Here is a 21,790-nt window from a genome sequence, read left to right on the forward strand (position 1 = left end):
AGATCCTTCCCAAAGCCATTTTCTTTAACTATCATATTTATTATATTTGCAACATTTAAGGCTGCAATATTACTTTTACAATTTGTTGTGTTTGTCATAGTTGATAGAAAAGCTTGCTCGCTGTTTATTTACTTTTTTTTAATATATATATTTGTCGCATCAAATCAGGTGTCAATGAGATGAAATTTATTTCCTCTCACATCGCAGCTAAGGACACCTAGAAGTTCAGTATGTGCACTCCAGGCCAACAGGAATGTGAAGTGGTGTTCTTCATGTACACTGTGCCTCTGGCTGTACCTGAGACAGAACTGCTGGTTGAAGCTGAGGGATTTGGTGGTACTTTGTCCCTTTCTGTAGGTGTCATTATGCAGAGGTGCTGTAAGTAGCTTGCTGAGATAAATTTTCTTGGTGTGGGCATTAATATTCACTTCCCCTTTCATGCATTTTCTCTGTCTTCTCACAATCAGGTTTCCTGTTCTGCTGATCATCATGATAATTCTTTTCTCTTCCTCTTCCAGTGCAGATTCATTGGTTTTGATCATAAATGATGAAAAATGTATAGCAATTCAGATGAGCTCTCACCAGCAACTTCTGCAGCTGCATTACTACTTAGATACCGTCCCTGGAGAGAACTTTTATAATATGTATGTCATGTGATACATGATGAAGCTTGCCTTTTTTACTTTTGTTTCATTCTGGAGATGACATCATGCTATGTCTGATAGTTAATTAGAGGTCTTTCTCCTGTTCAAAGAAAGAGGAAGAGGCATGTACAAGAAATAATTCAACAAAGGAATTAGTTGTTACTATCTTGTGATGGCATTTCAGTTATTTCCAATGTAAAAAGTGTTTGGGTACTTTTGATAAAGCTGTGAGGATGGGTTTTATTTCAGTTAAATTTAGATGTCAGGATGTAACCTCTGGGGCAATCGATCTCATCTCCTGACCCTTCCTTCCTTATTTCCAAAGGTGTATCTCACTGCTTCTCAAGGGAACCCAGGGTAATGTGTGAAGATATTAGATACGGCAGATATTACATGCAGTCAGATTACTCCACTATAAAAGAATTTTTTCAAAAGAAATTTAAAGACTTGACAACCTACATCCTAGTTATTTTCAGTGACACTGTATTGGGTCTGGCTAAAATGGATTTAATTTTCTGTACAGCAGCCCTCACAGTGCTGTGCTTTGCATTGGTAGCTAGAAAGGTGTTGATAACACACCAGTGTTTTGACTACCGCTGAGCAGCACTCGTACAGCATCAAGGCCGTCTGTCCAATGTTCCCCCCTCCCCAGTAGGCTGGGGGTGGGCAAGATCCTGGGAGGGGACAGAGCCAGGACAGCTGACCCAAACTGACCAAAGGGATATTCCATACCATATGACATCAGCTGGGCGATTAAAACTAAGAGAAAGGAGGAGGTGGAGGGCATTTGTTATTATGATGTTTGTCTTCGGGAGCAACTGCTACACATACTGAAGCTCTGCTTCCTGGGAATTGGTTGGACACCACCTGCTGATGGGAAGTAGAGAACAGAATCTTTTGTTTCCCTGTGCTTCCATGCACAGACTTTTCTTTTGCTTTATTAAACTGCCTTTATCTTGACCCACGAGTTTTTTTCTGTCTTATTTTCTTTCCTGCCTCCTTCCTGCTGAAGGAAGTGATAGAGCACCTTTGTGGCCACCTGGTGTTCAAGTCCACCACAGTCCTTTTTGAAGACCTTCAGGAACAGACTGCTCCAGCATGGGTCCCCCATGTTGTCAATTACTACCAGCAAACTTGCTCCAGCTTGGGCTCCTCTCTCCATGGGTTCTGCTAGAATCCTGCTCCAGCATAGGCTTCCCATGGGGTCACACCCTCTTTCAGGCTCATCCACCTGCTACTGCACAGGGCCCTCCATGGGCTGCAGGGGGACAGTCTGCCTCACCATGGTCTTCACCACAGGCTGCAAGTGGAATCTCTACTCTGGCACCAGGAGCACCTCCTCCCCCTCCTTCTTCACTGACCTTGCTGTCTGCAGAGTAGTTGCTCTCACATATTCTCACTCCTCTCTCTCGCTGCAGTTGCATATTTATGTTTTTTACCCCCTTCTTAACGATGTTCTCCCAGAGGTTCTACCACCCTCGCTGATGGGCTCAGTCTTGGCCAGTGGCGGGTCCATCTTGGACCCAGCTAGTGTTGGTTGTAAGGGACATAGGGGAAGCGTCTGGCATCTTTTCACAGAAGCAACCTCTGTAGCCCCCCTCGCTACCAAAACTTTGCCATGCAAACCCAATAGATTACACCCCTCGCCTCTATGAATCACGTACTTAAGAATATTCATTAAAATACACTTTCATCACACAATCTTCACAAACTTCACTTACATCAACAGAAGATAATTCCCCACACTAAAATCAGAATAACGTAATCACAACAGTAAACGAAACTGGACAATTTGGACACAATTCACCCCTCATCCCGCCACCACCATTACAACAGAAATTCCCCACGATCCTCTGCTCTTCGCCTTCTAGCTGTGTTCAGTCCATGTTTTGCCCATTACCCCTCCCAATTACTATCCTTGTCTCGAATTCCTCATGCCCCATGTTGGGCGCCAAAAACGACTGTGATGAGTTTTGACCTTGGCTGGATGCCAGGTGCCTACCAAGCCACTCTATCACTCCCCTCCTCGATAGGATGGGGGGTGGGGAAAATTAACTCCATCTCAGCCAGACCCAATACAGACACCTATGGCAAGCCCACCCTTTTTTTTGTGTGGACTACTCTAAGAATCAGAAGCACTGGGAGGTGTGAAGCAAATTTCCTTAAACTATGGTCCAACTGACAAATATTCACACCACAGAGCAATGATGTATTATAGAAATGTGGTATTGTACATCAAGCAGTAGTGTTATGTTCGAACAATTTGCACAGGTTGTGTATTTTCTGTCTTGCAGTGTTTGGTCTCCAGGGAAGAATTTCCACCTCAGGAAGGCACACTTAAACTGTGTTGCATTTTATGGTATAGACATATCATTATATCAGGCACAATTTCAATAAAAAAATTCAGTTAGAATAAAGAACATAAATAGAAGCTAGATCCAGTGAAGAGTTAAGCACCTTCAGAAGGTTTTTCATCCCTTTCAAATGGAGGTGTTTAGGATAGGTGCGATGAATTGCCATCTGTCTCTTTCTATTCAGAGTAGATGACTAGTTCAAAGTACTTGCCAGACTGTTACATAAACAAAGATACATTAAATCGATTTCATGAAGAGCTTAAGCTTTTGGTATCAAAATTTGTCATACATCTAGGCTTAAGCTTCTAGACTTTTTGAGAAGGGACTGAGTCCTGACTTACACATTATCAGGATCTGCAAACCAGGCAACACCTTTCTCATTTTGACTGACGGGCTCATGAGGGTAGAATTGGAGAGAAAGTGCTATGTGAAACACACTGAAAGACTCATTTGGGATGTGCTAAGTAACTGTTATTGAAACTCTGAAACACTTATGTACTTGATATCTTCCCTACATAGGCATCTCATTTCAATAGGCAGCTCTTTGGAAATAAGACTAAGTTTTCTTTCTCTTTCAAGACTTTAGATATCCTGGTAAGATAAACGTGGAAAACTAGAATTGCACCACTTTTTCTGTCCAAAAACATCCCCAGACCAGAAAAAACGCCTAGGGAAATTCCTACCATTTATTAACTCTCACCATCAGCTAAAAAGAGCTTCATGCATCATGGATTAGGAAACACAGGAGCACCAGTGAGTAACAAAAATCCTCTGTGAGACTTGTCTTTTACCTCTCAGGCTATAAAAGATCAGGGAAAAAATTGCCTGGAAGATTTTTTTTTTCACTTGCTTAGTTCTTAAGAGGGCAGAATTCTGAAGCCCATCAAAAGGTTCATCTTAGTGTAGACATTATGCTACAATTTCATCTACGTTGTAAGGCTTCAAAGACTACATCTTACATCTATGCATACAAAGACACCTACAATATAGACAAATGCATCTGAGCTACCTATTGTAAAGTCCCTTTATGGGAACTGAAAAGAATGGGTACAATTCCTTTCTCTCATTTTAAATATAAACTTTGGGGGGAGTTAAATGACACCTTCACAGTACCTATCTCTCTCTGTTGTCTGTAAAGGGAGCTTGTTTCACTATACACATCTGCATGTGATCTGATGAATCCCCATAACCGGTGTAGGAAGTCAATTTTTAATATTTTATTTTTTTTATTTTAGTACCTGAAGACTCTAAACTGCCATTTTGTCTTTGCGCTAAACTGCTTTGAACTGCCATGGCCATCTCTTGCACAAAACTATTTGTTAGACATGCTATTGCAAGCATTGTTTCATTACTAAAAAATTGAATTGGTGGTTTGTTACAAGGTATGGGTAATCCACTATATAAACTGTTCCCTTTGATAATAGTATCCTAAGGAAAACTCGGCGTTGCTGATTCATATGTAACAGCTGTGAAGTAGTATCACACCATTTTTTTAGTGCTGTGAAATGTGTCATCTTCAAGAAGAGACAGAAAAGTATAGCATTGATCACAGGCGAGTACTAAAAATACAGCCACGCTCATATTAGCTACCTAGCTAAATCATGCCAGCCTGTGTCAGTCCTGCTAACAAACTGTTGGAAGGTAACCTGCCCTAAACAGTGTTGTTCAAAGCAGCTGATGCAGAGGTCACAGAATCATAGAAATGCTGGTTGTAGGGGATTGCTGCAGGTCATTCAGTTCAGTTCCGATTTAAAGCAGGACAGTTGCCAATAACAGATCAGGTCATCTGTGGCTTTATCCTACTGAGATTTAAATACCACTAAAGATGGAGGTTTTTCTTCAGTTGTTCTAGCAAACCTGCTGCAGTGTTTCATTGCTCTCCTAATGATGAATATTTTCCTAAATGTCTAATCTGAACCTTCCAATCCACAATTTGTTTTCATTCCCCTTTTTTTTACCATCATTTATTTACTGAGCAGAGATTGACTCTTTTGTCTGTAACTGCCCTTCAGGTAAGTGCAGCTCACCTTTTAAGCCTCCCCCAGGTTGCAAGCTGACCCTTTAGTCAGACAGAACAAGCACAGCTCTGTCAATGGCTGCTTTTATTTGCAAGACTGTGAATAATAGTCCAGATGATGGAGATTAATGAAATCATAAGGCTGGAAGTGACCTCATTTAGCTTGTCCATTCTGCCCCAAGTAAGATCAATTGCATCTATACCATTCTTGACAGATTATTTCTTTAATCTAAACATTTCCCATGATGGAGGCTCTCTAGCTTCTCTGCCTTGGAGACAAACTGAACTTTCTACATGAAATTGTTAGAGCGCGCCAAATTCAGTAGGTTCCTGGACCCAAGGAATTTTCTTCTGTCACAGCCCCATAGTTCCAAGGCTGCTGCATTTTCATGCCCCTCAGCTCCAGCCAGCAGCAGGGATAAGCCCATCCTCTCCACAGACACACACCCTACAAACATCACACACAGCAGCCCACAAGTGCAGCACATAGAGCCGTGCCCATGCTGCCACCCACATTAAGCATGAACACACACATAACACACACATGTACACACACAGGCTCTCTCCTGCAGCTGGTCTTACACATTCAGTCTATCAATTTCCTGGGTCTCAGACCCTGGTTTCCAGTAGCTGCTATGACCCATAGTTGGGGCCCCTCAGGCAACAACCTCCTGCTCCAGGAGGTTGTCATATAGATTTCTTCTCCTCGGCTTGTTTGGCTTTAAATTCTCTAGCATGTATATGCAGAGCCTTGGATAAGAAATGCATTCACCTCAAAGATATTTAGAAAAGGGATTTACAAAGAACATAGGATAGACTGCAGTGAATACGTTCAGGGTTTTCCCAGATGAGCATACTGACCAGCCACCTGTTAAGAGGTGATTACGCCCTCTTGTCACATTTTTCCTCATTTTTTCCATGATAGTGTCCCTCTGATCCACCCTGAAACTTCACCTTCCCCTTTTTGGTCCTTCCCCTAAACTTGCTTCACATGTTCCCACAATTCCCTTAAACCAGCCAAAATACGTTTTACACAATCTGCATATACTCTTCCCACTGCATTCCAAATAAGTCCTACACATCTTAGGCAATAACATAAATAGACAAAACCATAAATAGTTTTGATGGCCTTCCAGAGAGATTTTCTTGACACATCTTGGTGGGTTTCACAGCAGGGGCAGTGATCTAATTATTCTCTTCTGATGTTTTTTGGAGTAGCTTATCCAGTGTGCTCCTGATCAGGTTAGTGTAGTTTCTCCATCTGTCATTGTCCTTTGATCCTTGCCAGGTCTTTGTGTTCACTGTGATTAGTCCTTACTCACATAACCTAAGAGAATTCACAAACCATGGAGAAGCATGCAAACATCATGAGATACATCACAGTGAACTGCTGTCAGTAAAAAAAATGATGATGAATGATGCACTGAAGAGTTTTGCAGGCTTGTTTTAGATGGCATGTCTAGAAAAGATTTTATCCCAAAGGTATTGTTCATGAATGGGAAACCAGAAGTGAAATAAATTCATGGTGAAAAAAGGAGCATAAGTAAATTGAACAAAACCCAAATCAAACAGGCATTTTAGCTACTGTATGATACCTGAAGAAGCATTACACATTTTTAGAGAAATATTTCAAAAATTAGTGCTAAAATTATTTCCAAAATTTGTCCTAAAATATACAAAACTATGCAGAAAAAGGAGTGTAAGAATGCACAGTGAATTTACTGCCAGCTGAATAATAAGCTGAAGATCATAAAAACAGTGCTGTATGTTCACACTTAGATAGCTTTCACTCCTATGCAAACCTAAACTAGCTAACCAAATGATTTAATTTTCTCTAATCCTTAGTCTTGCCTTCATTCTACTTTTCTTAATGTGCTTTGGTTTTGTTTTTGTGGTGATCATTTAGGCTGCTTGCATTCCATGCAAAATTGTATTATATTGGAACCTCTCCAGGGTATAGAAACTTGCACTTATACGTTTTCTACAGAGCATTCACCACATATTTGAGTGCATTTTGGCATTGTTTTAAGTAAAACTAAATGTAAATACCCAGGCATAAATTAACTACGTTCTTTTATAAACTAATATTAGAAATAACATTTAAAAAAAAAATTGGCATCCTGTTCCTATTGTTCAAAATTATTTTTCAATCAGAGCACAGAAAGTGCAGGGGAAAATGAGTCAGGGGAGAATATTCTGAAATGGAGCTCCATTTAGAGGATTCAGCAATAAACACAAGGGTTTTTTTATTTAGATATGGCAGACTCAATTAGCATCTCATTAGCAATAAGCTGTATAAATAGGCATGTTCAGCAAAGAGGGAAAAAAAGTCAATAGTCTGCTGGCAGCCACTCAGTATCCCAGCACCAAGCTTTCAACACATACAGAAGCTCTAATTAGAAGCTTGTCCATGTGCATGCATCACTCATTAACTGCCTCTTTACTGAAAGGGAATAATGAATTGAGCCCTTTAATCTGACATTAATAAATTGCCACCATTTTGGGAGATATTTGAATGTAAAATGGTGATGTTCATTATCAAGATTATGTTTGATGAGTTGGGTTTGTTCTGGCTCATTGAGAGGGATAATTTTCATACTGTTAGGGCTCCTTCCAAAACACGAGTTTCGATGCTTATGGTTTCCCCCACAGAACTTTAAGTGAGAGTCTGGATCTGTGAAGACCAACACTATAAACTACAGATACATATATGATAATGTTATAACATGTTTCCTGCATGCAAAAGTAATTGAACATGACTTGCATTTCTTCTGTACAAACAATCAAAAGGAATTCACTCCATATATATGGAAACATACGATAAATACTTTGTCCCTAGGCAAACCATCTATCCCTTGTTCTGAGTCAGTTTCCTCTTTTACTAGATTTTATTCCAGCTGTATTTCACCTTTTGTATGAATGAACTAAACAAACTGGACTATAATGTTTCATATGTATGGCAGAAGACATCATTCTCTGGGCCTTGAGCCACCATCAGCCTCTGGATCTTGAGCCACATGTTGGTCACTGAACAAACATCAAAACTGGGCTTCTCAGAGTTACATTGTGCCACTAGTGAGGTTGTGCGAACACTGATAGGTGATCTGGTCCCTTCTCTGGTACAAAGGCAGTCTAACCCCATACCGCAGTGGAAGATGTAGAAACCTTTACAATTTTTCATTTGTGAAACCCTCTCAGAACCCCTTTCCTTCAGCTATAGTTATGCTATGGGTATTCTTTGTGTCCTTAGCCATCTGTATGACTACCTTCATGCATGGGTTCACATGGCCGATTAGCGACTTTTGTGCTAGAGGATAAAAACTGATAAAAAGCAAGTTAATAAACCATAACTGTTATGGTAAACATAAAAGAGCGGATAACTCTCCAGGCTAGAAAGTATGAAGATAAATTACATATTGCCCAAGTCAGAAGCAAGTAAACTGTATTCATCTGTAAATGTAACACAGCTGTAAAAATGTATTTACGAAAGCTGTGCAATAGCAAATATTGCTATTTGGAAATTGGCAAAAATGACTTTTTGCCAAAGTAGATCTACCCAACAGGTAGTCAACTGGATTATGGAGAAATATCCTAATGTTATCTTTCAATATTCAAAAGTCATATAAAAACCCCCATACTGCCATGTCACAACTATCTAGCAAAATACAATTGACAAAGTCTTGGAGAAATACTGTGAGATTAAAATGGGAGAAAACTGCTTATCTACCTTTTCTTCGATTTCCTCAGTGGACCGTCAGTTCATTAGGATGGATTAAATAGCACATTCAAGTATGTTTATTGGAAACCATGTTTCTGATACCGTCAACAAAACAGGCTTTTACCACTTTGTCTTATGCAATTCTTCTCCATTTTTTAACATCTTTTCCAAAGAAATAACATTATAATTATTGTCTATATTTTTCTTAATAGCCTTTCCAGTCTCTGTGACAAACTGACTAACTGCATATAATATGGCATTCTATACAAAGACTTGTTTTCCTCTTTTTCCTCCCTGTGAAAATGTTCATTATATATCAGAGGTATTAAAGAGTTGTTTCCCTGTATTGGTTTGTGTTGTATTAAGTATGTTCTTGTATGCGTAGCACCAAACTGGACAGGTTTTCTAGGTCAACTGTTTCTCACATAAATTCATTTTGTATACCATCTCCACAGAAGACTTTTACAGAAATGATGCCTCTGTAGAAGCAAGGATAGGTTTTGGTTTTTTTTGTATCAAATGTATCTGGATTGGACAGAAAAGAAATGGTATATACCTTTTAGACTATTTTTCCAGCTATCATAAAGCTATTGGATGGCCGATGGATATTTAATTACATAAAACTGAATTTATTGAATTGTGTGATCCAGAAGACAGACTTTGAACTACGAACTGGGGAAGAAGTGAGTCTGCCACATTTTTCTTGCCAGCTCACATCACCTCTAGTTTTTTTCTCCACCTGACTTTGATATATAGACTAGAAGCTTCTCGCAGCAGCGCAGTTTGTTAAACAATGAACCTCACATTCTGTGGAGCTTCAATTGCACTAATCTTAATGCAAACATTAAATAAGTTTAGCTTATAGGAATGATTGATTAACTTAGAGAAGATATTCAGGGAAATTACTTAAGATCTTTTAATTCATCAAGTAATTTATTGTAATTTAAGATGAGGTACCAAGTAGAAACTAGTAGTAACTTTATGTTTAAACAACAATCATACTTGGCTTTTGTTTTACCTAAGTCAGCTAACGTCCCCTCTCAGAAATATTTTGTCCTTGGTTTTTCAAGGTGGAACCGGAGAAGAGGCTATAGACCTAAATTCACAATAAGTCAATATTCTTAATTAAAATCTATTTCACTAATCATCTGTCTAATCCTTGGCAGTGCTTTATCTCACTGAAGACTCCAGCAGACATGTGACAGGATTAAAATCAGACAGCTAAAGCAGCGACAGCCACCAGTCAGTCTCCCACCTTGCCCTTCTGATAGATGCTGGCACTCTAAGCAGAATCCCTGATGTCTTGGGAAGAAAGTTTTTAATCCAGCATGTTAAAGAAGAAATAGGTTTCTAACATAACATACTAAATTGAAATAATCCTACCTGCTGCCTATGAGAGTGAAAACTTTAGCAATGCAAGACCTGCTAGACAAATAACTGAAACATCTGTATCTTTGGGTAATAACATCTGTGAGTGAATGACAGAGATGGCTAGCGTGTTAACAAGTTTAGCTCTCTGATTTCCATCTGCTGCCATATGCTTTTAGACTTCTGAATGAAATACAGTGCTGGTGAAGCATTCTTCTTGTAGAGGCCCACTCAATAAAGTATTCTTATACTTTATTACTCTAATACTTATTCTGGTGTTAGACATCTTCTGGTTGAGGAATACTGTATTGCTGTGTCTGACCACTTAATCCTAACTACATATATTTCAGAAATGTACTCACTAATTTCCTACCCAAGATTCTGTGGGAATGTAGAGAAACTATACACAGACGTTGTTACAATTTCAATTATAAACCACAATGGCTTCCTAAAGACCTTGTCTTGTCGTGAGCTGACATCTATCTTTTCTTCATCTGATGCCAGATCCAAATTCTGGTGAATTTTCCTTTTGTATCAGAAAGAAGTTGTATTAGACAAATATGGATATCTCCTTTGTGGGTGAAAAGATTTTTTTTAGATGAGTCATAGTGATGTTTCTGTTTATTGCATATCAAATTTCTAACATACCCCATCAAAATGAAATTATTTCTTCTGGTGAACTTTTAGAGGAACTCATCAGGCAAAATTTAGCTTTCTACAGCATGGATGTCTATATTTAAGCCTGTTATTTAACTTCCTTTATGGAAAATGAAGAGAAATAAGCATTTCTAAGAGTGCCTACTATTTACTACATAGGAACCTTATTATTTATTTACAACCTCAGGTAGACAACTAAGACAGATTAAATGAAAGAACTCCAGAAGTGTTCATTTATCTTCATGAGTAATAAAAGTCTAGGATGACTAGTTGAGATATAGGCATTTATATTATAAAGTTCAGTAGAAGTATCCTGCCCTATTGATAAAAATATGTCATTTTTAATGTCACCTAGCAGTTGATGTTTCCTTTACAGTCAGTAGAGAGAAGTCAGCATCTCCTTAAGGCACTTCATCTCAGAGATCATTGACACTTCTTTTAGGGCAGGATAAATTGTTAAACTGGCATCTGAAAGCCACTATTTATTGCCATTATCTTGAGGGGATCTAGACAAACAGCTAAACACAGCATTTCAGTTTCAGGTAGTTCTTAAGGGAGATGAATCTTATTCATTCAAACTTTAATGTTTACTTTTCCATTGTTCTTAATCACTGTCTATTTGAAATCCATTTCCATGATTCTTTAATATTGCTTCAAGACTTTACAGAAATTGTCGTAAATGGACTTATTATATGAAAGTTGCTTCTGGCTTTTCTGCACTCTTATTAGTTTGTTTCTAAACACACTGTTTCAATTGTTATTTCTATGAAATTCTTCAGAATTTCTTCTGTTGCTTTCCTACATTTGATGAATAATTGTCATGGTTTTGGCCAAATTGGCCAATGGTTGGCGACAGATGCTCTCCCTCCACCTCTTGCACATGGAGAGGAGGAGGGGAGATAAAGAGATTTACGAGTTCAGAAGAAACTAAACTATTTTAATGAAATATTAATAATAAAATAAAAAGGAAATAATAAAACAGATACAGTATATAAAAAAAAGTATTAATCTCCCAGGATGACATCACCAGCAGGCACTGGAGAAGTCCCAGACTGGATTCAGTGATGGGTGGGAACTGGATTTCAGAGATGGAGTCAGGAACCACGGATCAGGATCAAAGGCAGATGAACAGACAGGGTACTCCTTGGATGTCAGCCATTGAAGAGAAGAGAGTTGACCCTTTGATCCCTCAGCTTTTATACTGAGCATGGGGCAGATGGGATGGAATACCCCTGTTGGTCAATTTTGGGTCACCTGTCCTGTCTGCTCCTCCCTGCAGGTGGGACCCCTCTATGCTCTTCTGTTTCCAACCCTCCAATGGGGCAAATAACAAAATTAGCTGACCTTGGTTGTTATAGCAATAAGTATAGGCAAGAGCCTCTCTGCGTACCATTCCTTGGCACTAACTGTAAACATCGGTCTTATCACTCTGAGAAAGAACCATTTTTGGCAGAATATGCTGTTATTTTCAGAGAGTTAGAAGAAGCCTAGCTAAGAAGTAAAATTACTGAACAGAAAGTTGGTTCTGTTTACCTCAAACCAGGACAATAATGAACACTAGTATCTTCCAGTATTTTCAAAGATAAAGTTCTGCATATGTAACTGAAATTATAGTATTCTTTACATTGGAAAACATCAAAGAATCATGCCAAAAACCATGCCCAAATAGGGAAAAAAACCCCAAAACAAACAAAAAAACAACAAAATGCAGCAGAACTTAATTTTGTCTTTAAGAAAAAAAATGCACCTTACAAGGAATAAAAGTATAAGAGCTGAGTTAAACTTCTAAAAATGTTTCTGAGTTATAAATGTAATTATGCTGGGCTTAGGGCATAGTTGTTCTTTTTTTAAATATATCTGTAGTTCAACATTCTAAGCTTAGAAAAGCAACTGGCTTTGTAATGACTTTTGCCCTAGAAGAGAAAAAATATATTGAGCCTACTACCTTAGATGATGTTGGCCACGTAACAAAGCTCAGTAAATCTCTTCATTTTACACAAATTGTCATCTCTATGATGAAAGACTTTCCTCAAAGAAAAAAATTACTTTACTAATTTATATACTTTAGAATTATAAACCTCTCTCCAGGTCTGTAGTCACAGCATTCATACACACTTGCTATATGATCCAGAGATATTCCAGCAGCATTAAAACAATTATTCCAACAAAAATTTACTCTTTCAGTTCCCTCATGGTTTTAAAAGGCAAGCTTTTAGCTTTCTCCAAAAGCTGGTCAAACAAATATTTGCTACATTACAACTGGTAAGTCAGTAATTTTAGGTAACTTTTGAACACAAGTGGAGAATCAGTCTCACAGCTCTGAACAATGTGTTTTAAACCATGCATTTTTGAGAAATGTCCATGTAGTGTATCAGACCTAATTGTGTTTGCAGGATTAGAATGAGTTTAAAAAGCTTTTTAGACAATTGTGACGGTGTGCACCCCCTCCCCAGACACCAACCTGGCCTTTATCTCCCTGCCCAAGCAATAACCACCCATGGTGGTCATAATGGGTGCATGTAGTCATGATGGCTGCACTGGGCAGTGGGCTGCATGCCAGGATATTCCCTTGAGCAAGGACACCTGCTCAAGGTTACTTCTTGAGATGCAGAGATTCCTTGCTGCAACAGATCCTCGGTAAGTGACTAATAGCACACTAAACTTTGAAATCTTAGCTAAGAGATATAAAGGATTGTGCATATATAATCCTTTAGACATAAACCATTGACCAAGTCTGGAACTAGGACTGGAACAAGTCACACCTAGACTCCTCTCTGAGAAGGAGTTTAGAAAGCAGAAGGGGTCCTTTCTGAAACCTTGACTCAATGGGAAGGTCTCCCTGACAGTTCTGTCTGACCCTGTCCTCTATGCAGTAAATAACCAAGTGTGTCTTGCCATCTCAAATCTTGTTAAAACACTGTCACATTTGCTATCAAACTTTGTTAAATCTGTGTTTTATATCAATAAATGTATTACTACTTCTCTCAACAAGTGAACTGCATCACTCCATCCATGATAGCAATATAGATCTACAATACAGAGACGCAGCAAACATCCGTTACAGGTGATGTCACAGATACACATCATCTATCTCCATACAACATTAAGACAGTATGCGTTATAATAATTAAAGGTTAAGGTAACAGATTTGTGGAAAACAACGTCAAAATACACTTTTGAAAGGAAGCATCCTCCAGGTCTCTTCTCAAATCAGTTAGCAATTTGGTGTTTGTCCAAACTGAGCTTCATTCATCACATTTGTACTTATTTGATTCTCTACTAGATGTTGGCTAAGCTACTGAACTCTGCAATCAAACAAATTAGGGACAAATGTGATATACCTGCAATAGTAAATTACACAGAAAGAGAAATTGTGTTACCTATGCTGATACTTTCTTAGAGAGCTCCCTGGCATGGGTTTGGCTGAGGTGAAGTAAAACTATACAACCAGTTCCCAGGCCCAATTTGAGAATTAATATGGGTGACTAGGGACGGACTATTCCATAAAAGTGTCTTGGATGCACCACCTTGTTTTGGCTAGTACGAGTGTTTAATAATGTAGATGTGGCCAAATCATGACAGTTGGACTTCATAGACCATGGCTTGCTACAGTTTATCAATATATAAAGCCTCTATTTAACCCTATTTCTTATTGGACCTTTCTAACCAGGTCTTTCAAGTTGACAATGTCAAAACATGGAGAAAAGAAATTCCATCTCCCTAGACAGCTTAGACTCTGTACTCAAACAATTTGAAAGTTAGAGATTGAATTCAAAATAAATTCAGGAAAATAGATTTCACTTAGAGGAAATGATATTGTAATAGAAGTCCAGAAATAGCTGAACTGACTGGGCAAATTGTCTTTACATCAGTAATCCAAAGTCATTTTTTTTGCAGCTGTGACAGTTGCACATATTAAAGAGAAAGAACTGTTTAGCTTGGGCATTTTCAAACTGTGAAGAAAACACTTTTTGAAAAAGGGCAATCAGGCAAAGTTCGAACAATTTTCAATATCATAGTCTTTAATGCATTATTTAAGTACTATCTAGGCAACAAACTTTTCATGAGCTGTCAGTTGAAATATATTCTGTTGTACGAATGACAATGTTTTAGGAAAACTTAGAAAGACTTAGAAAGTGAAGAAAAGGAAGCTTCGTGTGAAGGACTTACCACAGTCAACTAATATACTCGTCAGTCTCATTTCTAAAGAGACTCATCTTTCTTAGAAGCTGTCTGTTGTCCTTCAGGTCCAGAATTCAAAGTAACTTTTAGATCAGAACAAATGGGGGAAATTTTTTGGTAAAAAAAAGCAAAATCTGCTACAGATTGCAAGGAGCGACACTTTAGAATGCTTTTTAAACTTTTTTCTTGAACTCCTGAAAAAAAACCCTTATGTTTTCTACCTGGAGGCTAAGATCCATTACACTAACTTCAGCAAATTTAAAACTGGTCTATGCTAGTGGTCTTGGATGTCTTCAAAGCTAATAAAGACAGACAACAAGTTGGAGAACTATTCATCCCACTTATCTTAAAAACCTGGTTATGATGGAATGAATTTCCTTTTCAGTGTCAGTATTTATTTTTTGGATGCTTCCTTCTCCTATATCTTTGCAGCTCTAGTGATTCCAGTGCAGTCTGTGCCTACTTACTGGTATTAAAGAGGTCAAAATAATGGAAAATACACTTACAAACCATTTATACAATTAATAACTCTGCAAAGTAAACTTTTCCATAACACATATTAAAAAGGTACATTTCACATATATGTATGTACCATTTAATTGGAAAATATATTTTATACTGCCTTTGCCACTTACTTAGCTGGCCTTGTGCACACAAATTGGTTTTGGGATTGCTCATATAAATAATGACTATTTGTTTAGAAGCAGTTTACAGCATCTTTGTGTACTTCTCACACCTTAGTTGATAGCTAATCTTGTTTTAGAAAGAACAATAATAAAACAATAATTTTAAGTCCAATCTATTTTCTCTTTTCCTGAATATAACCAGTTGCAATCAAGCCAAATTTGGGGGGAGAGAAAGGTATACAGTGTATAAGCAAGGTATATGGCTATGAGAACTTCTTAATTCATAGGTAGTATAATATTAACCTTAAAATCATCCTGCTCAATGTCAAGAAGCTCAAGAAATCCCATAAAAAGAAAGGTTATGTGATTTATATAAAGAAAATAGACTGCAGACTCAGTGTTTTTATCTCTTCAGACAGTAACTATTTGGAGCATATATTGCATTGCTTAGGTTATTTCAGAGAAAATTTTAAGCCACGGGGTGCAGCAAATAACCCTTCCATGGCAAAAAAAAATAATGTGCTGCTTTGTGGCTTATTTAGCTTTTTCAGTAGATATTTATGAAAATATTTTTCACAGTTTTGAGGATGGTTTGGTATGAGCAGACATTGTCCACAAACTGCTCTCTGAAAAATTCTTATATTTTGCACAGTTGAAATGCACTTATTTTCCATGAATTCCTTTCTTCATTAAAAAAAAAAAAAAGTAAAAAAAAAGTAACACAATGAGAAACTAGCCATTTATTTCACGTGTTATTATGGCCATATCTTCCCATATAATTTCTCTCACATTTATACTGATGTTTTTGTGTTCCCATAATTCCACAGTTAACCTCAGAAAGCCTGGAAAAGTAAGGAAATACAAATGTAAAGAAAAGGTTACTTTCTCAAGCTATATGGGAAGATTTTTATAGAAAACCACTTAATTATAAACACTTTGCCAGTGTCATAATCATAGTGTCATAGTGGTTACAACTTCATTATTTCTTGTAAGATTCTAACTTCTTTTCAGACTGTTCCTACATCCATGCTATTAAGAATACAGTCCTTAAAGATTAAGAATTTATATTTTATTAGAGTTGTCTGCCATGTGGTTCTGGTTATAAATTATGCTCTGGAAACTCAAGAAGTGATGAGGACCATGAGTAAAAGTAAAATTTTAGAAGTAGTCATCATCTTTAGAGAACTTACATGAGTCTTTGGTGACCCAAACCTGTAACTGCTACAAGAAAAGGGAGAGGTCAGGCCTTTGTATACCACAGATGCAGTTCACTAAAAAGAAGATGGATGAAAAGCTGTTTGAGGAATGACATGTGTGTACTTTCTGAAAAAAAAAAAATTGGCAAAAGTTTATTTGGAGCAATAGACTACCTGAAAAGCATAGAAACTGGTATTGGAGCCATGCTGAACCATCAGGAATTAGGCAGTGAAACAGAAATTCTAGATGACCTCTAAAAACTTATCCCTTTATTCACAAAGTTTTCAAAGATAGCCTTCAAACACAATAGAGAAACAATCATCGCACTGGAAAATAAGTGGGTGAAAAAATGTAGTATATTTTGTGCAAAGAAAATGCAAAGAGCTAAAGAACAATTAAAAGTACGAACAAATGAGGATATTTAAATGTCTGCATCTAAGCGTCTTGCACAGATTCACTTTATGGCCAATGAAGAAAAAAAAACACAAAACAAAACAAAAAGAAGGCACTTTTAGGGAAAGTACATCTCGTCCTAAAATAAATGTGAAAAATATATCAGGTAAACTATTGTTCAGATGCTCCATTTAATATCGGTTTCTTTAAAGAGCGCCTAACTTAGCTATAATGTGCACTGGAAAGTGGCACTCAGCTGCAGGTTAAGAAGCTCAGCTTTATATATCTGCACAGAGGTAAGCTATGTGCTTCCCACTCTCAGTGATGAAGATCTCATTAGTACAGTGAATGGAGCTTGGAAATTAATTCATCTTATTATAAAGCAGACTATGACAGGGTAATTCATTTGTTTAAAAGGAATTGCTTAGTGCTTCTTGAGATGCTGAGTTTTCCAGGATAGGAAAACATAGGGCTGGCAGATGTAACAAGAAATCATAAATCGAAATGGAAGGTCAGTTAGAGATAACATTGGGTGTCCAAGGCCAAGTAAAATTGCACTAAATGCTTATGTTTAGAAAGCTGAATCATATCTCTACTGGAGAACAGCTGAATATCCATTCTAGGACATGACTAACTTTTGATTCAAAGTTCAATTCAGTCGTCAATCCAAAGGCATAAAATGTCATTTGAAATGTCCTACAGCTCCTGGCTTCTGTCTGCCTCCCCAACAAGATATCCACATCCCATCAATCTTGAGATGTATCTGATAGTCCTGTGTAGACTCACATGCACTTTGCAGAGGTATAGATGCTTACATATAAACATCTCTATTTGAGTGCCTTTGTCTTGAACTTGATAAAGTTGAAGATAAAGTTTAGACACCATAGACATCTAAAATTTGGTGAGATTGCCTACACTGTCCTTCCTGTATCTGTCCTTCCTTCTTTGTTCCCCTCAGTTCTAAAGTATCAAATTGTCTGAACAAATCTAGAAGAAACATCTGAGCTATTTGAATGTAATTAACTCTAAAGTCTACAGAGATCAATGCCTTGCTTGCAGACGAGAGTACATAAGGAGACTGAATAAAAGTGATTTTTTCAACTTTGTTAACATAGACTTCATTGGAGCAATCTCTCATTTGCCTTTCCCTTAACTCCTCTTTTGAATGGGTTTGTCAAGATGGATCTGCTTATTTATTTTTTCTTAGAAAAATTTTCAAGACTCACTATGCTTTATAGGTTATAAAATTGACCTATGGTCACAGTTATGTCCTGTAACACATTTTAAAGATATATCATAAATATTTAGGGGTACATTTTTAGACCTTCATTTAATTTTAAAACAAATCTAGAGTCCAGCTGAAGGAAGATTAATTCCATTTCAGCTCATAAAAATTTGCAAATATATGTCTAATTTGAGTCATGCCTTTAAATCTCATTATTTTGAATAGCATTTATGCACACTTGTGTGCTTCTGGATGTAATTTCAAAGTGTAATTTCTACTGAACATGCAAAAATAATCTCCTAATGTCTTTCCCCTTCCAAGTTTATATTCTCTTGTGTGAGCATTTTCATTGAAAAAAAAATGTATGCAGATGAACAATTTTATGGGTTTGGTATAAATGATTTCAGGCTTAAGGTCTCAGAGTGAATTGCAGGTGCAGATTTAAAGAAGTAAGTGATTGGTACAGATTTAAAGCCACAACTGGAAACTATTGAATAAATATGAATTCTGAATTGTACCAAGAATTCAGGATGTGGAACATGTAGAGCGTGAGTGAACTGCATCCTCACACCGTTTGTGCTCCCTGAACTGTTGTAGGAAGCTATCTGATGTACACTACTGCATTCAGTAGTAGCATCGTCTGGGTAGCTAAACCAGTGTTAAATCAGTTTTGTGCTGGAAAAGCTGTGGAAAAGTGCCAGAGCATAATCCACAATCCTGTTGTAAAACTTAGGTTTTGGTTTTGGTTTTTTTTTTTTTTAAATAAAAAAGGAAATTTAAAGAACTATGTGGTCTAAATTGTGTATGACAAAATATGGTGCTAAAATATGATGTCTGCAATTATTTTTGTTAAAGTTCATCTTATACTTACTTAAAAATAGTTTCATGATTCATTCAAAACATCTCTGATGTCATACTTAGAAAACAGTGGACATCTGGCACCCATTTCACCTTTCATTTTCTGATATATAGAATCATAGAATGGTTAGAGTTGGAAGGGACCTTAAAAACCATCTAGTTCCACCCTCCCTTCCACGGGCAGGGACACCTGTCACTAGATCAGGCTGCTCAAAGCCCCATCCAGCCTGGCCTTGAACACTTCCAGGCATCCACAGCTTCTCTGGGCAACCTGTTCCAGTGCCTCGCCACCCTCACAGGAAAGAATTTCTTCCTGATATCCAAACTAAATCTACCGTCTTTCAGTTTAAAACCATTACCCCTCATCCTATCTCTCCACTCCCTGATAAAGAGCCCCTCCCCAGCTTTCCTGTAGGCCCCCTTTAGGTACTGGAAGGGGCTATAAGGTCTCCCCTGAGCCTTCTCTTCTCCAGGCTGAACAGCCCCAACTCTCTCAGCGTGTCGTCATAGCAGAGGTGCTCCAGCCCTCTGATCATCTTCATGGCCCTCCTCTGGACTTCTCATGTCCTTCTTATATTGGGGGACCCAGAGCTGGATGCAGTACTCCAGGCGGGGTCTCACAAGAGCAGATACGTATCAAAATTTTCCTAAGTTCACCCTCAGGAGAGTCTGTAAATGTAAATCAGATCCCAAATCCCCTGTGCACCGTTTGTAAAACAAAATCTCTCCTTTACCCTGTGGGTCTAGCAATTTTTGTTCACTGCTTATTAAGATTTTAGGTTGCCTTTGTGATCTACTCAGAACTGAATTTACTTCATTTCCCCAGAGAAGAAATCACAACAGATATTGAATGTATTGTGAGTATTTTTTAAACTCTTTAGTACAGCATGGCTACATTTTCTGAAATGTGAAATTGTGAGCTTTGTCTCTTTTGTTGTTGGACGTTTAAATTTTAGTCATCCCAGTCTACACATAATCACCTTAGACTCCCTTTAAAATCAATGGGGGAATAAAGGCAGCTCAAGAGGTGGTTCATTTGACCTTGTCCAAATCCTTATTTGAGGAAGATATAAATCTTCCTTTGGAAGTGCCAATTTCTCTCAATTAACCATAAAAAGAATTAGTGTGATTAGCTCACAGGCATATGTCTACTTTCAGTCATGCCAATCCCAGCCTAGCTGTCTAGTGCAATTTATTTTTTTATTCATCCTTTTCCCTTTAGTATTCAATGATTCACACTTTTTTTTTTTTTGCTGTGACTTACAATTAAATAAAAAAATCCTTCAAAAAGAATTCCACAGGCACAGGGAATGATATATTAAAAAATAACAAAGACCCCTACCTATCTTATCAGACATACCATCTAACCAATATGCACTTAATTTTGCAGTGTGTGAAAAGGAATAACTTATTTGCACAGTAAATAAACATTCTTAATCTTTTAGTAGGTGTCAAGGTTTCAGCTGGCATGGAGTTAACCTTCTGCCTAGCAGCTGGTACAGTGCTATGTTTTGGGTTTGGGATGAGAAACACTATTGATAGTATATTGGTGTTTTTAGTTGTTGCTAAGCAGTCAAGGCCTTTTCAGCTCCTTATACTGCCCCATCAGCAGGTAGACTGTGAGTGCACAAAAAGTTGGGACGAGACACAGCTGGGACAGCTGACCCCAACTGACCAAAGGGATATTCCATGCCATGTGATGTCAAACTCCGTATATAAAGCTGGGGGAAGAAGAAGGAAGTGGGGGATGTTTGGAGTGATGGCATTTGTCTTCCCAAACAACTGTTACGTGTGATGGAGCCCTGCTTTCCTGGAGATGGCTGAACACCTGCCTGCCAATGGGAAGTGGTGAATGAGTTCCTTGTTTTGATTGGCTTCTATGCACAGCTTTTGCTCTACCTACCAAACTGTCTTTCACCGACTTTTCTGATTGTCTTCCCCATCCCACAGCGGGGGTAGTGAGCAAGCAGCTGTTTGGTCCTAGCTGCTGGCTGGGGTTAAACCCTGACAGTAGGTTTATGCCAACATTGTGAATTTTAAAATGAATAATGTATATTCATTGCTTTAACTAAGTAAGAAGAACTATGCAGCTCTTTCACAACTCTTCTATTGGTCTTTAGGCTGCCTGTCGCATTACTGCATGTTCCTTCTTATAGAGCTCATATATTCCATTTTCCCCTTCTGTGTTGTTGATGAAGAAAGTATGTTCCATTTACATATTCTATATATTCCACATTCCTTTTACACACTTGCACATTCTGTATATTTTTGAAATGCTAGTAGTAAATTAACATCTGCTTTCAACAGGAATGGCATAACATACACAAGGTAGGATGGTACCTGTGTGTTGCATATATCCCAGCTTCACTGTAAGGAAGACAAAGCCTTAATTGTAGTTGTAGATGTCCCAGACCTATATGTAAGCCAAGTTCCCCTGTCCAAGCTGTCACTCCAGAAAGAGGAAGAGGACCATGGGGGGCAGAGAAGAGCACACAAATATTCCAAACTGCAGAGAAACACTACACAGGGAGTTATGGCAAATGACCCATGA

The sequence above is a fragment of the Larus michahellis genome, chromosome 3 (assembly GCF_964199755.1).
Source record: "Larus michahellis chromosome 3, bLarMic1.1, whole genome shotgun sequence".
Lineage (NCBI taxonomy): Eukaryota > Metazoa > Chordata > Aves > Charadriiformes > Laridae > Larus > Larus michahellis.